Below are 17,408 nucleotides of genomic sequence, written 5' to 3' on the forward strand. Positions count from 1 at the left end.
ATTTCGTTGTATTAGGTATTAAAAACCGTTGTATTAGACCTAATCAAACGCTTGTATACCGTTACATCAGCTGGCGTTGTATTAGGCCTAATACAACAGCTTATTGCATCTAATACAACGGCTGCCAATATGTCATTGAATTAGGTACATGCCATTGTATTAGCTTGATACCTAATCCAACGACATTTTGGTTGCCGTTGTATTAGATGAATATACAACAAAATCATGATCTATAGACCTAATCCAACGACAAAGCTAATGCAACGGTATTTTCCACCTACTACAACGGTATATGTCACCTAATACAACAGTATGTGTCACATAATACAACGGTATAGGTCACCTAATACAATGGTATATTTTCACCTAATGCAACGGTGGTACATGAAATATACTACGTATTATATTTTTTTGAGGGAATACATATGTATTTTGTTAGTTAGTTTAAATTTAAAAGGTAATAATAAATATAAAATATATCAATATATTTATAACAATAAACGAAGTATATATAATATGTATGTTACATTTCAAAATATTGTTTCCATATATATGTTACACTACCGATACTAACAAATAATAAATAATAAAAGTTTACTAATTAAAAATCGTCCAAAATACAAATCCTAATCTTCAGAAGCTCGAACTAAAAAAAATTAGTCACCGACGTGTACGCTCCATTTGTTGGATGACAATATATAATCATTGTACTTCATTCATCTCCATTTAGCTCGCCATGCACCTACATGTAAAAATAAAAGAAATTAATACTTGAATATAAACGATAAGAATAAGGTACTGTAAATTAATTAAGAAGCATAGCTGGATACTAAAAGATACTTAAACCCCAAGAAAACCCAAATAACCGTCAAAATCCACGTGAAAATAAGACAAAATGCAATAACCGTCAAAAGCGATGAGTCGTCTCCAGTGACCAACGACTCATTGCAAAAAGCGGCGAGTCGTCCCCAAAAAATCCATGACTCGTGGGAAACATTCTGACCCAAAAACACCAAATTTCACCCACACCTTGATAAAGTATTATGGCTCATGCACTGATGAATCATTATGAATATAACAATGGTAAAGCTCAAGAAAAAAACAAAACATGTTATTAGATTCCCCTTGTATTGTTTACTTAGGTAATGAGAATACACTTGGAATTACTAAACCATTCAGAATTACCCAGCCCAGTCCCATGTTATACTCTAAAGTGGGCATTGGGTTACATTCAAACCCTATTACCTTACACCATTTTAGAGGGATCCACTTTCAAGGCCATTACTTCATTTTTTGCTAAGCAGCTCTCTAAGGTGCCACAAGTGAAGCCAATAGCACCATTTGGGCTGTGCTACGAGTCGAAATATTTCACTTCAACTCTGTTAGGGCCTGGAGTTCCCAGCATCGACCTCGAGCTAGAGGGTCAGGATGCAGTTTGGTCCATTTTTGGCCTGAACTCTATGGTGGAGGCCAAACCTAGAATGTTATGCCTAGCATTTGTGAATGGTGGGATTGACTACAGAGCTAATATCAACATTGGGCTATATCAAATACAGGATATACAAATGAAATTTGACCTAGAAAGTCAGTGTTGGGCTTCGGTGGCCCACTCAGCAAAATTCGGACTCATTGCTCAAACTTCAACTTCACTGTTGTTGCTTAATATCCCCAAAACAATCATGGTCGATCTCCCCTTTGGTGAATTGAACTAATAGGTATTCAGGGTCATGGGTAATACTCATTGTGAGTAGTTTGATTCTGAAATACATAGCAAACTAGAGCATTTGCCAGTAGTTTTTCCCCCCTCTTTTTTGGACTGAATCAAGTGTAATGTAGGCTAAACGCTTTATTTGAAAATAATAATCATGTGTACTATTTCCAAATTACTATTAACATTTTTACACTTCCTAACATAACATTGGATTGAGAATTTGGGATAGACTTCTAAGAGTCCTAACCATTCCTAACCATACCCCTCCCCCCCCCCCCCCCCCCCCCCCCCCCCACACACACACACACAAACATAATTCAATTAAGGGTGGGAGAGATGACAATAGAGAAAAAATAAATACTTAATCAAGAATGATTATGAAACTTAGCACAATCTGACACTTAAGCCAAACAAGAATACAGCTCTAATAGTATGATGTTCTATCACTCTAATGGTACATGCAAAGAAAAACATGTTAGAGTTAGAAATTAAGTATCAGATTTCTGAACACAAATTTTATACAACTATAACTTGAAGCAAACAATCAACTAGGTCTTGCAGGTTACGTAAATTACCCAACTCTAGAGGGATGCTGCCTTCTATTTTGTTGCTTTACAAAAACAGATTAGTTAGACTTCTGCAGCGGCCTATTTCAGGTGGTATATTTCCTGTAAGTTTATTCTCCATGAGATGTAGGGTTTGTATGTTTATCAAGTTTCCTATGCTGGGAGGAATCATTCCAGATAACTGATTTCCACTAAGGTCTAATGCAGTCAATGCTTTTAACTTCCCAATAGTTTCAGGTATCGAACCTTCTAATTTGTTGGAATAAGCAAAGAAAATTTGGAGGGTAAGCTAAATTTCCTATCTTAGATGATATTTTTCCAGTAAGATTATTATAAATGAGTGAAAGTTGTTCCAAAGATGTGCAGTTGAAAAAATTTCCAAAGATGTGCAGCCGATTTGGAAGATTGGCCACTATGGTTACTGATTTGATTTGGTGCACTGGATGCACCATTCGGAGTCGATTGCAGCAGAACATCAGGAATCACAATATTAATCCCAGGGTTAGCCTCAACTGCAGTGGTAACACTTGATATATATGAATTCCTCTGGGAATATGAAATCGGGCTTATTCACTTTCTTCTTCAAATCTGTCTTTTTCACACCCGATCCATACAAATGCACACGACTTTTGCGTTTAGCAGTAGGAATCACTTCGTAGTAAGGGTCGTTGCAGTTATTACCATCTTCATGTTGGGAAGACTCCGCACCATCCATTTTGGCCTCTTAGGTAAATATAGTATTTTAATAGCAATTATCGAATAAAATACACACAAATACAAACTATATCTAAGATGCTAACTCACAATGTTCTCCTTTGCTTTTCCACGGCTAGTTTTGTATGTCCTTCCAGAACTTCTTTTTCTCGATTCCTTATAAACCTTTGCTTGGGAAGGCTCTTGCTTATTATCTGGATCTTATTGCCGCTATAAATGTTAAATAAAAAGGGTAAATCCTCATATATATAGGACAAGTGATGAATATGAAATTGATCATGTAATTGTCTATAATTAGATAAAAGTATTTACCAATTCATGGCGTAAAATGGCAAATGACTTACGACCCAAAGTGTGCATATCATCTAACATTAGACGATTGTCTTTGTTGTTGTGACTGATTTTCTATAAATATTACAATCCAACAATAATTCAATTAAATATATATATATATATATATATATATATATATATATATATATATATATATATGTATATATGTGTGATTAAAATAAACAACGATAATAGATTAAAATCCATTTATACAATACCTTAGCCTCATCGGTATTCCAATATAGCAAAAGATCTCTAAACTGAAGATTTGAAATTGTATCAGGCTTATCTTTCCACCTTATGAAACAGTCGTATTATTAATGAGATTTCATTTGTCGTTTTTAGCGTCTAATTTTTTTTATACATTTTTTTTTTCATCACTAATTAAAATTTAATTAGTGATGGTAGTAATTTGAAAAACTTCTATGATGATTAGAATCTTGTTAATTCGTAACGTGATTATGAATCGTAACAAGTAGTGTAAACTTTGGAGGTAAAACTTAAAGTTGAGCAACTACCTATAACAGTTCGAGAAAATTTTAATTAATACCCAAGCATATTATATAACCATAATGGGAGTAAATTAAATATTTCAAACATATACAAGTGATTTTTAAACATGAAATACAAGTTACATAACTTGTTACATGTACAACTATTTTTACCCAAACCTTAAACTATCTTAGATAAACCTTTCCTACACTATAATAGATCAAATGATGGACAAAAATCACCAAAAAAAAAACAACCCCAACCAGCCATACTAAAGTTGTTCTACTCCCCCTTATAGTCCTTTGTATACTTACATACACAAGCTAAAAACTCGACCCAAGAACCCCTTTTGTTCTACCCAAAGCTTGTGCATCATTACAAGCATGCAAGAGGCAAATATTTGAAGCAAAAATACTCTATTTTCTGAATAATTATTCAGCCATAAACCCCAACACATTGCTCCTAAGTTCATCCATAAACAAACACTAGAATCCTTCAAACTTTCAATAACTAAAACACCTTCTTTTCTCATCAAATCTTCTTCAAAAACCCATCTAAAACTTTTGAAAATTTATGTTTATAAACTCAAATCTCCCATAAAAATAATCTTCATCTTAAGAGCTTTCCATAGACACCAAACTTGAAGAAATCCACCAAGTATAGAGTAAGTTATGTTCATTTCTTTATTCCACTAGTTTTTGTTAAAACTTGTTCATGTAAAACATTTTTTTACATGAATCTTTCTATAAACTAAGATCATTATAAAATGAGTATTTTATCTCTACACTAAGAAAATCATCACTTATGAATCTTATAAAAAAAATCGGCCATAATATAAAGTGAAAAGATGTATTTCCACAAACATATAAATTTTGTTACTTAAAAGATTCAAAAAAAATTATGGGACTTAACTAAGTATGTTGCTCAACATAATAAGTATACTCCAAATATGTTAAAATCATCACAAGTATTAGTTTAACAACTCGAACTAGGGAAAGTTAAGTGCATGTTAGAAATCCAAAATTATTATTGATTTTTGGATGAATGCAATATGTTTAGTTGAAGAGTCGGAGTTGAGACTTGAAGGACAAGGACCCGAAGTTAGAACCACTTCTAAGAACGCGTAGGAGCTTACGTAGGAGCTTACGGAATAATTATATAGGCTTGAAGTCGAGGTATGTCACATTGAGTGATTTTTAAAGGATTTAAGAATAAGTTGGGAAAGTTTGTGTATAAACTTATTTTTTTTAAAAAAATAAAATTCCCAAAGAGAAGTTCTTAAATCTTGAAAAATGATGTCAAAATGATAAATTTGAGTATGGAATAATTTATTACATGTATTATTATTGTGGGTATCATGCATGTTGATTTTATAAATTATTGTATGTTTAAAATCATGTTTAACACTACTTTGTGAAAGTTATTGTGATGGAAATGATTATATGAATTTGAAATATTTGAAATTTATTTTAAAAGAAATTTCCAGTAGCTATATGTTAAGAAAATTTCTTGGATACTTTTTGTTGAGATTATTCGTTAAATTAATATTTTAATGGATTTTAAGGTGTTAAATACTCTTATAATAAAACATGGTATTAGATGAACTCTTCATCATCAAAAGTAATTAATAAAAACGTATTATAATGTCTCCAACAAGATTTGGCCAGAATATATTTAGTTTGGAATTTTTTATGATTTTTGAATAATTGTTAAATTGTTTAACGGTACATTGTAAAATGGTAAAATCTAAAATAATTACCAAATAATGACATATGGACTCGAAATTTTTATCACATACTCATATGGACAGTAGGTAAAATTGATAAAAGTTTGGGAAGGTTTCGTTGACATTTAACGACCTTAATAATTCTTACTCGATTATTAATAATCGGTAAGTTTGAAAACGGTAAAATATAAAATAAATACTAAATGACGTTTTTTGGACATGAAAATTTTATGAGACACTTATATAAATAGTAGATACATGTTCAAAAATTTATATGGATTTTGGTGACCATATATAGACTTAAATAAATTTTATTCGGTTCATCGGTAAAATAAAGATATTAATTATTAAAAATACTCCACATGATTTTTAATGGTTATTTACAATTTTATACCCCTTAAAATAGCATCTGGAATATCATATAATTTTTATAATATTTTATTCGGACTCAAATAATTTTAAACCTATTTTATTCTATTTATCGATAAAATGTCTATACAAACTAATAAAACGTCATACATGACTTTTATAAGTTCAAATGGCCTAATAAACATGTTATATGACTTCTGGAACTTTGGTATAATTTTATAAAATAAATTATTAATTATTTACTAAATTATCAAAATAATAGAAAATGTTTATTTATTAAAAGGTGTAATACTGTTAATTAAATTTAGGTAAAAATAGACCTATATCAAAAATTTATAATTATACTAATAACCTACTGCCTCATAGTATAAAGTAAGTAATTTAAATAACGGTAAATACCCAAATTGTCGAAAATAATTGTAAGATCGTTATAAATTCGCATAACCAATTATAATCTGATCGGACAACCTTAAATTCATTTTAAACAAGGTATTATAATGACTTGATTAATTTGGGTCTTGTTGGAGAATTAATATGTATTTTGTAAATCAATTATCGATTTTATTACCGGCAAAACTATCTCGTATTTAAGAAAATATTATTTTATGAAATCTTCTGTCATAATAATTTTATAGACTTATAAATTATATTCTAGTTGTTTTGAATGAATTTCAAAACCCTTTCAAGTTATATTTACTTTAAGAAGGATTGAAACGAAACATTTTAGTGGTTTCCTTAAAAAGAAAATCGTATTGAACTTTAATCACTTTTTGTTACGATGCATTTTCATACATGCTAGTGATGCCCCAATATAATACAAAGGTTATGTTTAATGATATGATTATGCTAAGCATGTTTTACCCATGTGGGAAATATAATTATTTGATTTTGCTAAGTTGTAAATAAAGTATGTTTTGCTATGTACAAATAAAAGATGTTTACCATATGGAAAAAGTTAATATTTTTGACTTTCAAATGCTATTAAAATTACAAGATATATATATTATGTACAAAAAAATGTTTTAGCCTAAATGGCGGGTACATATGCCACAACAAATGTTGTGTGCATGATTAAACGGCTCACCAATGCTGAGCGCGTATTGTTCACAATACCATTGTGTTGCCGGACATGTCGCGGACGGTAGACCGACTACCAAACGAGTCACATGATGACTCATAGAGTACCCATGTAAACTTATGATATGAGTTTGAAATTGATTTGGATCCATTGAGATCTTATGATTTATGATGAAAAATGAGAATTTGAAATGACTATAGAGCCATTGTGTTTATACTCAGCCTTTTTGCTGAGATCTTATGATTTATCAAATGAAAAAAAAACATATTTCAAAATGAATTTTCTCAAATAAAAAAAAAGGGTTTTAATAACTTGTTTGACGGACACCAGTGTGTTTATACTCAGCCTTTTTGCTGATACTATGCTTGTATGTTTTTCCAATGGTTTTGTTTTTAGAGTAAACCCCTATGGCACCTCGACGGAGAATGGATTTGCGAGCGGAAGATGAACCCGAGTTGGAGTATGACTCCCCTTTTGTTTAGATCTCTTTATTGTATTTGAGAGACTATTACTTTAAATTTAGACTATTTTGAGAATGTAATTTGAACTTTGGACTTATTTCGATTTGGTTGTAATTTTCCTATATTTTGGACAGTTAAGACTTCCGTTATATTGCTTTGGTTTGGTTCAAGTATTATACTTGGATATTGGTTTGACCTTTAAGTAACCCCTTAATTGTGTTGGCAAAAGTAAGCTTCCGCTTAATTAATACTAAATTCCAGTTAGTGTTTGCCTTCATAATTCGAGGCGGTTACACCTTAAAGTGTCATTATCATATGCATAGAAGTGTTTTTTCTTGATCTAGCATTTATGATACCTCCAACAGTTGTTCACGGCATCCATCACCTAAATCATTGAAAGATTGAAAAAAATAAGGTGTTGCAAGTACCCACTATAACCCCAGTCGAAATTCCCAAAATAACCCCAGCCTTTCAAATTCCCAAAATACCCTCCATGCCACCCGCACTTATAATTACCAGAAATCACCCCAAAACACTTTCCCATTCCCAAAACAAAATCCCCAGCAACACCTCCCCATCAACCGAAAACCACCCAGCCACGAAAATACCAGACGACTTTCCGATCGAGAATTCCAGGAGAAAAAAGAGCGTGGGCTTTGTTTTCGTTGCGATGAAAAATGGCGAATCGGTCACATATGTAAAAAAAGAGATCTTAGTGTGCTCATTGTGGGCGACGAAGATGAGATGCTAGAGTCGCCGGAGGAAGAATGGGCGGATGCCGAGGATGGGGGCCCGGTGGGCAATGGCCGCAGTAGTGTATCCCTCAACTCGGTAGTCGGCATTAATAGTCCGAGAACTATGAAGCTACGAGGTAAAATCGGCGGTGAGGCCGTGATAGTTATGGTGGATCCAGGAGCCACACATAATTTTATCTCATCAACAGCAGTTTCAAAACTTCGCCTAGTTCTTTCGGAGACCGAGGAATTTTCAGTTACTTTAGGGACGGGAGAAATTCGCAAAAGCAGCGGCATATGCAAGGAAGTCGATCTCGATTTGGGTGCCCTTATCATCTCTGAAAACTTCTTATCGTTAGAATTGGGTCACGCTGATGTTATTTTAGGACTGGAATGGTTAGCTAAACTGGGGACTATAGCTTCAAATTCGAAGATACCCATGATGCAGTTTAGTTGGCAAGGAACTAAGGTGATATTAAGGGGAGACCCTTCTTTAGACCGGTCCCAGATTACTCTTAAATCCATGTTGAAGACAATCCACAAAAATAAGGGGGGGATTCTGGTTGAATTGCAGCGTCTAGATAGAATCTCAATAGAGCATACACCGACCATTAGTCTTAATGGGGTACCCGATGAGTTGAAGGGGATACTTCAGCAGTGTTTGCGGGTTTTTCACATGCCCTCAGGCTTGCCTCCTCTCAGGCAGAGACAACATCACATTACCTTGAAAGAAGGCAGTAACCCGGTCAGTGTACGGTCGTACCGTTACCCACAAATTCAAAAGGAGGAGATCGAGAAACTAGTGGTCGAGATGCTACAGGCAGGTATTATCCAACCTTCCCATAGTCCTTTTTCAAGCCCCGTGTTATTAGTAAAGAAAAAAGATGGGTCGTGGCGTTTTTGCGTCGACTATAGGGCCTTGAATAAAGAAACAGTGGCGGATAAATACCCTATTCCGGTGATTGAGGAGCTCCTTGATGAACTCCATGGCGCCCAGGTCTTCTCCTAACTTGACCTGAAATCTGGGTACCATCAAATTCGTGTTCAACAGGAGGATATTCCCAAGACCGCTTTCCGTACCCACGAGGGTCACTATGAGTTTCTTGTCGTGCCGTTTGGCTTGACAAATGCCCCGGCTACATTTCAAGCACTCATGAATGACGTTTTCAAACCGTATCTTCGTCGATTTGTCTTGGTCTTTTTTGACGACATACTGATTTATAGTGTTTCAATGCATGACCACTTACAACATTTGGCTACTATTTTGAATGTTCTAGACGAACATCAATTATATGCAAACTTCAAGAAATGCAGCTTTGGCCGCCCGGAGGTGGCTTATTTGGGTCACATAGTCTCAAGCAAAGGCATTGCTGTGGATCCTGATAAAATTCAGACTATGATGGATTGGTCCTCTCCCCGGAATTTGAAAGAATTGCGTGGGTTCTTGGGTTTAACCGGCTACTATCGGAGGTTCATTAATCAGTATGCTCACATTGCCTCCCCCTTGACGCACCAGTTACGCATAGATTGTTTCGCTTGGAATGAAACAGCCGAGAGTGCATTCCAACAGCTCAAACAGGCATTGTTGAATGCCCCCGTTTTAGGTATTCCTAATTTCTCTTTACCCTTTGTAGTTGAAGCTGATGCTTCGGGGCGAGGGCTTGGTGCTGTTTTGTCTCAAGAAAAGCATCCTATCGCTTTCTTTAGCAAAGCCTTAGGAGTTTGGGGTCAGGCCAAATCCATTTATGAGAAGGAGTTAATGGCGATCGTTCTTGCTATTCAAAAATGGCGCCATTATCTCATTGGCCGCCATTTCCTTGTATGGACTGACCAACAAAGTCTCAAGTTCATCCTCGAGCAGAGGGCGATTGGTGTGGAATACCAGAAGTGGGTTTATAAATTACTGGGGTATGATTTTGAGGTCAAATTCAGACCTGGCAGTTCCAACAGCGCTGCTGATGCTCTCTCTCGCCATCCTAACTTAGCCCTTATTCACTTCACCGCTCTTCTTACTCACGCCACCATTGATTGGCAAGTCTTGAAGGATGAAATATCCAAAGACACCCACATACAGCAGCTCCATTCGGACCTTACTACTGGCAAAGTTGGGAATGGTTTTTCCTTTCACCATGGCCAATTGCTGTACAAAGGGCGCCTTGTCATTCCCTCCAATTCCACCTTGATTCCCAAACTTCTGTTTGAATTCCATGACTCGGCTATGGGTGGTCATAATGGGGAGCATAAAACCTATTTACGCATCGCCGAGGATTGGTATTGGAATGGTATGCGTCGCCAAATCGCTCAATATGTTCGTAACTGTCTCATCTTCCAACAACAGAAGGCATCCCATCAAAAGCCCCAAGGCCTTCTACAGCCCTTGCCCATGCCTGCTTAAATATAGGAAGAACTCACTATGGACTTTGTGGAAGCCTTGCCTCGTTCAGGTGGTTGGGATACAATTTTGGTTGTGGTTGACCGCTTGTCGAAGTATGCTCATTTCATCGGTCTTAAACATCCTTTTACGGCTCACACAGTAGCTTCTCTTTTTATCAAGGAAATTGTGCGCCTCCATGGGTTTCCCTTATCTATTGTCTCCGATCGCGACAAAGTGTTCATGAGCATCTTTTGGCGTGAAATTTTTCGCTTGCAAGGCACCCAGCTTTTACGTAGTTCGACATATTACCCCCAAACCGATGGCCAAACTGAGATCGTTAATCAAGCTCTTGAGACTTACGTTGTTTTGCCAATGGGCAACCCAAGGCATGGGCCAAATGGTTACATTGGGCCAAATTTTGCTACAATACCTCCCCTCACATGTCCACTAACATGTCCCCTTTTATGGCTGTGTATGGGCGGCCTCCTCCCTCCCTTCATCGCATGGGAAATAATTCAACACTCGTAGACAGCTTGGACTCGTGGTTGAAAGAGCGCAATGCTATGTTGGATGATCTACGTTTTCATTTCTTACGAGCTCAACACCGTATGAAACAGTGGGCTGACCTTAAGCGCAAACCCGAGTCATTTGAGCTTGGTGACTTGGTCTTTTTGAAGTTACAACCTTATCGGCAATCCTCTATTGCTCGTCGCCCGTGCGACAAATTAGCTGCCCGGTTCTATGGTCCTTTTGAAATCATTGGTAAGGTTGGTGAGGTGGCTTATCGTTTGCAACTGCCAGACACTAGTCGAATCCACCCAGTATTCCACATTTCCCAACTCAAGAGAGCTCATGGGGCTGCCTTCAATCCAACTCCCATTCCTGCCCACCTCTCTTCCTCTTTAGAGTTAACAGCCAATCCTGAGGAGGTCCTGGGCATACGCGCTGATCCTCTTAATCCTGCCCATGTTTTAGAAGTTCTCATTCAGTGGCACGGGCTGCCACTCTCTGATGCTACCTGGGAGCCGTTCTCAACCATCAAAACTGCTTTTCCTGCCTTCCACCTTGAGGACAAGGTGAGTTCAATTGGGGTGGGTAATGTCATGGATCCGGATTATGCTAGGCCATCCATTACTCAAGTATATTCTAGAAGGAATAGAGCACTTGCATAACAGAATTGAAAAGCTGGCAGTAAATTGGTTATGCAAGAATATTTCTGTTATTCATCATATGCTGAGCTGTAGTTAAGGGTATTCTAGAACATAGTACAACACTATATAATGTAGAGGGGAAGGGTAGATTTCGGCAGGCTTGTAGTACAAATTGGAGTGTATTTACACTAAGGAGTTACTGAGTCACTCTAAGAACTCAGGGGAGTATACTGCTCTCTTATACATAATACAAGCATTTCATCTCTATTTTTCTTATTCTACTTCTCGTCCTATTCTTTTTCTTGCTAATCTTCTTCTGTGTCTTTGAAACTTTTATAACTGAGTACAACAATCTTGTGCTCACTATGAAATATAAAAAGATTATATTATTATCACTACAAATAAAACACATTAATAACCAAGAGAAAAAGAAAGAAAAAACTACATTTTGGTTGGTAATCTAACCTGATATATTTCTCAACTTCCTCACAATCACAATTGAACAAGACATAATGATGCGCTTGTGCCCATGTAATGCGATCAATTATGTGTTCATGTTTTTTTTCTTTGAGGTCCTTCCTTTCCCCTTTATTGGACGTCCTACCTTAGGAAAAAATGATTGTGATTTACCACGAACCATTAACCTTAGGTATGGTCGTGGCTTGATCGTTTCAAAAATCTAGCTACAAAGACAATACATTCTTTGGCTTGATATCCTTCTGCCATTGAGCCTTCTAGACGAGCTTTATTTCGAACATCTTGCTTCAGTCCATGAAGATACCTCTCAATTCCATACATACACCTTGAACTTACAGGCCCACCCAACTTAATTTGGCCCACCAAGTGTATAGGTAAATGTACCATTATATCAAAAAAGGCAGGTGGAAAAATCCTCTCAAGTAAGCATAAAGTTTCAACTATCTCAGATTGCATTTTTTTCAAGATGTTGAGGATTAAAAGTTTCACTCCATATACTTTTAAAAAAAGCACAAAGTCTTGTCAAAGGAGTAGCAACATCTTTGGGTAATGTTGTCTTCACTGCAACTGGGAGCAAATAATTCATCATAAAATGAGCATCATGGCTTTTGTAGCCTGCAATTTTCCTTTCTCCAACTTGCACACATCGACCAATGTTAAAAGCATAGCCTTGAGGAAGCTTGACATTTTTAAAGACCTGGTTGCGTTTTTGCTCCAATGACATCCAAGCGAGATCTTGAAAATTCCTCCGCACCATCTTCCATTTCGATTGGTTGAAGTTCTGGCATCAAATTAAGCTCTACCAAATCTCGACGAGCACTCACATGATCCTTGGTCTTTTGAGAAATGTCTAACAATGTCCCAATGACACTATCAAACACATTTTTCTCAATGTGCATTACATCAAGATTATGACGAATAAGACAATGCTTCCAATATGGTAACTAAAAAAAAAATGGGTATCTTTCCCACGGATTCGGATCATCCTCAACATGCCTTGGTTTCTTTTGCTTCTTTCCAAATTCATTTGGAAAATCTCGCAACATATTCTCAATATCAATTCCAGTCAATGGAGTAGGTTGCTGTCTTTCCTCAAGTTTCCCATCAAAATTCCTCTTATCACGACGCTAAGGGAGAAATGGATCAAAAAATTTACGATTTACCACTGTACACATTCTTACCATTATAAGGCAACCAATCAGAATCTGTTTCATAATGACACTTAGGGCATGCTAAGTATCCTTTTGTGCTCCACCCAGATAACATTACATAAGCGGGAAAATCACTCACAGTAGTCATCAATGCTACATGCATGTCAAACCTCTGATTACTGGAAGCATCATAAGTTTCCAATCCAAACTCCCACAAATCCTTCAAGTCCTTCATTAGTGGCTGCAAATATATGTCAATGTCATTGCCTGGGGAAGAAGGACCCGGAATTAGTAATGCTAACATCAAAAACTCAGGCTTCATAATCATCTAAGGAGGCAAGTTATAATTGATCAACATAACTGGCCAGGTACTATGTACAATGGTCATTGAGTTGAACGGGTTAAAGCCATTTGTGGCTAACCCTAGCCTCACATTGCGCGGATCAGCAAACTCTTTATATAAGGAATCAAATTCCTTCCAAGCTGGACCGTCAGCAGGATGATGTAAGAAATGATCACTTTCACGCCCATTGGCATGCCAATCATGTATCTCGCCGTCTCTTGACACATAAACGGTCGTTGAAGCCTTTTCTTTATCAGAAAGTACCTAAGAATCTTTTGAGGAATCCTATAGGTCTTTCCATTATCATTTTGTATCTCATTCTCCTTGTCCTTTGATTTCCATCTTGGCGTTTTACAAACATGGCAGCTTGTTGCATTTTCATGCTCTTCCCAATATATCATGCAATCATTTGGACATGCATCGATCTTTGTATAATCCAACCCCAACACTTTCAAAACACTTTTCGCTTTGTTAAAAGAACTAGGCAACTTTGCATCAGGCAACACCTCCCTTATAAGCTCCAATATATCTCCAAATGCAGCATTGGTTAGCTTATGATCACACTTCAAAACAAAATGGCGAATCATAAAGGAAAGTTTTGAATGATTTTTGGAACCAGGATACAATTCTTCTTAACCTTCTTCAACTAACCTCAAAAACTTTTTTGCCTCATCATTTGGCCCCTCTCTAAAAGCATCACGTGCATCATGCAACAACCCTACTATGTCATCGTCAGACTCATTTGGGTTTGACCCTTCATCGCTATCCAAAATAGTTTCTTCTCTTTGGATATTGATCCCTAAATCTGATAACTTATCCGTTCTTGGAAAAAAACCATTACAAATTAGGTGATCTCTCAACACCTTCTTCACGCTAAAAACAATAATTGACAAAGTGAACAAGGACAACATATTTGATTTCTTTGAGACTTAGTAGCAAAAGCCTTTTTGACATATTCGTCTACTCCCCGTTCATATTCATCACTCTATTTGGTAAACATCCACCAATTCTTAGTTCCACCATCCATTCTTTCGGGTTCGAATTCAGAGAGTTATTTTATCTAAGTCACAAAAACTAAAATGAAAAAAAAAGTTAAATTAAAAGAATGACAAACATATCACTCTATTTCAGTTCGTATTTCAGACAAACACAACAACTAACCTTCACTACTGACGTATCAATGCAAATGTGAACAGAGAAAGAGGGGGGATGCCATTTTTTTGTAAAATAGCGAGCAGGGTGGAAACTAGCATGTCGAAATGAAGTGAGAAGAAAAAGGATAGTTCCTATAAACAGCAGAGAGGCTAGAATTCATACTTTGAAGCCTCACTAAATTATGAGTTGTAATATGTAATTCTATTAGGTACGCCTACTATAGAATGGAACAAAGAAAGCTAAAAAGACAGCAACAGAAGCCATAAAACACAAACAAATAGTTAAAACAACAGAATAAGCTAACCAAAACAATTAAAACCGTTTATTCCAAGATCTGCAGCAACTCATGACAGTTTCAAACTTTCAACATTGATATTAATTTTCCCATAGGATGTATGAGATGAAAGGATGAAACCCTGAAAGTCCATTGTTCTCGAGGTGACAGGTTAGTAAAAACAAGACAACCAACAGATAAGTATCCTCTACTTACGCTACCAAATCAATAAAACATTCTAAGCACAGTTCATGAAGGGTATACCATCATTTTAGAAAATGCAAAGTTTTTATTCTACAAGAGCTATAGGATTGGGTTTTGATCAGCTAGTTGCCCAGTTCAATCGCCTTTCCAAACCCTACGATAAACATATTAAAGCAACTGAAAATATCATATTCAACTTAAAAACATGTACTTACAGTTGCACCTTTAAAAAGACAAAAGAAAAAGACAATTTTACTCGCTAATAAACTCGAGTTTCATTTCTTTTTACATTTTCATTTTGATGCCCTGTGATTTTGTACTTTCAATTCAGCCTAAGAACAACTTTATTTCTTCAGCCTAAGAACAACTTTATTTCTCTCTTTGTATTTCTCTCTTTTTCTGCAACCGAATTAGAACCTAACAATAGTAGACCATTGTAAAGTCATTTTTCGCTCTTAGTATCAACATGTATTAAACCTCTAGCCTCTCAAGATGGTTTGACTCTTTCAGAAAGATTTATGTTGTCTAATAGTCACATTTGAATATTATTTTGTGCAGGAAGCTAAGAATTGAAGATGGAGGTGAATGAATTGCAATACTATCCCATTCAGATGCTCTATCGTGTGGCACAGAGGCTGATATGCTTGAAGCACTCTAATCATGATGAAGATTCGATAAGAGAAGCACTTCAGACTCTCAAAGAGAATTACCTTAGTGGCAGATTGTAGAGTGCTTACGAACTGACGCACTTGAACTCTCTCTTCATAGGATATTTTTTGGGAAATACAAAGACTGTTGTTGAGCTCTTACATTATAAAACTTTGCTGGACAAACTTCTTCTATCTACATTCTACAGCTCTACATGCTAGGAACTTCAACTAAATCACTATTTTCCCTCGAGGGGGTAGTCCAAAGAAATTAAATTCAAGATTGTTGAACATAAATTAACCCAGCAATGATGTGCCTTTGAGATTGAAGAGATAGATTGTACAATTTATAGCTGTCAAAAAATTCATTTCAAATTCAATATTTTCATCAAGTAACATCCCAAATAAAAACTAACTCGTTTCACCTCTTTATTAAAAAATTTATGAAACCAATTTCAAGTTTATTCAACCTTGCTATGGTACGCTCCATTTCAAGTTGAAGACAACATAACACAAATGCATATTACAATTATTTCAATCCAACATAACATAAGGCATAATACAATTATACTGTACAAAAATTCGAACCCAGAAGAATTGAAACCCAGAAAATTTCAAACCCAGATTATATACTCCTTTGTGTATTCTTTGACATAAACCCGAAAATATTAAAACCAAACCATTCACCGGCATAAACACAAAGACAAAATTCAAATAACACAAACCCTAAACACAAAGACACAAGAGATTCGAGCAAATTAAGGTATACCTTAAAAGATCCGAGGAAATTTGTGACATGCAAGAGTCGAGCAATCAGCCACCACCACCGCTACCGCCAGCACCTTCCTTTGCCTGATCTACTGGTGAACAAAGCTGGGCGAATCGTGAATTGGGAAAAAAATGTGAATTTGTGAACAAAGCTGGGCGAAATTAAATGTAAAGATGAATGATTCGTGAAAGCAGAGCTAAAAATGATTAACGGTGAAGACTGATTGAAGGGCGTTAACGGTGAAGGCAGAGCTCAAAATGAGAATTAGGGAACAATATGGATGGCCTGTGTATCGCGCGTAAGGAGAGGAATATTTGGGGAAAATTGAGGAGGGAAGTTAATAAATGAATATTTCGTTTTGGCGCCTATATAAAAACGGTGTCGTTGCATTAGCCATTTTGCCGTTGGATTAGCCTAGGAGGGCGTAGGATTAGAATGTGCCGTTGGATTAGCTGGCCTAATGCAACGGTTTTTTAAAACTGTTGTATTCGCCCACTTTTTGATATAACTAACATGATGCCGTTGTATTAGCCTTGTCTAATACAACGTTAATAGATGAGCCGTTATATTAGCTCTGTCTTTACCGTTGCATTCGGTCAAAAATGTAGTAGTTTATAGAATTAGATAAAAGGAATACCAAAAGTATTAGGGTAGAATATGCACTTGTGGAGGATTGAAT

At 36.1% G+C, this 17,408-nt stretch overlaps 1 long non-coding RNA gene across 3 annotated transcripts; it reads right to left on the bottom strand.

The window, feature by feature from the left end:
• Window positions 1-422: 422 nt before the first annotated feature.
• LOC130827105 (uncharacterized) lies at window positions 423-17,062 on the bottom strand. Of its 3 annotated transcripts, none has more exons than XR_009047161.1 (5): window positions 16,730-17,062; window positions 3,543-3,621; window positions 3,304-3,396; window positions 3,082-3,201; window positions 423-742 (listed from the first exon to the last, which is right to left on the bottom strand). It is a non-coding gene; the product is annotated as an uncharacterized LOC130827105 (long non-coding RNA). The 3 variants fall into 3 exon arrangements; XR_009047162.1 differs by lacking the exon at window positions 423-742 and adding an exon at window positions 2,047-3,000 and having other exon boundaries at window positions 3,543-3,584; XR_009047160.1 differs by lacking the exon at window positions 423-742 and adding an exon at window positions 2,047-3,000.
• Between the last annotated feature and the right edge of the window lie 346 nt (window positions 17,063-17,408).

The sequence above is a fragment of the Amaranthus tricolor genome, chromosome 11, assembly GCF_026212465.1.
Source record: "Amaranthus tricolor cultivar Red isolate AtriRed21 chromosome 11, ASM2621246v1, whole genome shotgun sequence".
In the NCBI taxonomy this organism is placed as follows: domain Eukaryota; kingdom Viridiplantae; phylum Streptophyta; class Magnoliopsida; order Caryophyllales; family Amaranthaceae; genus Amaranthus; species Amaranthus tricolor.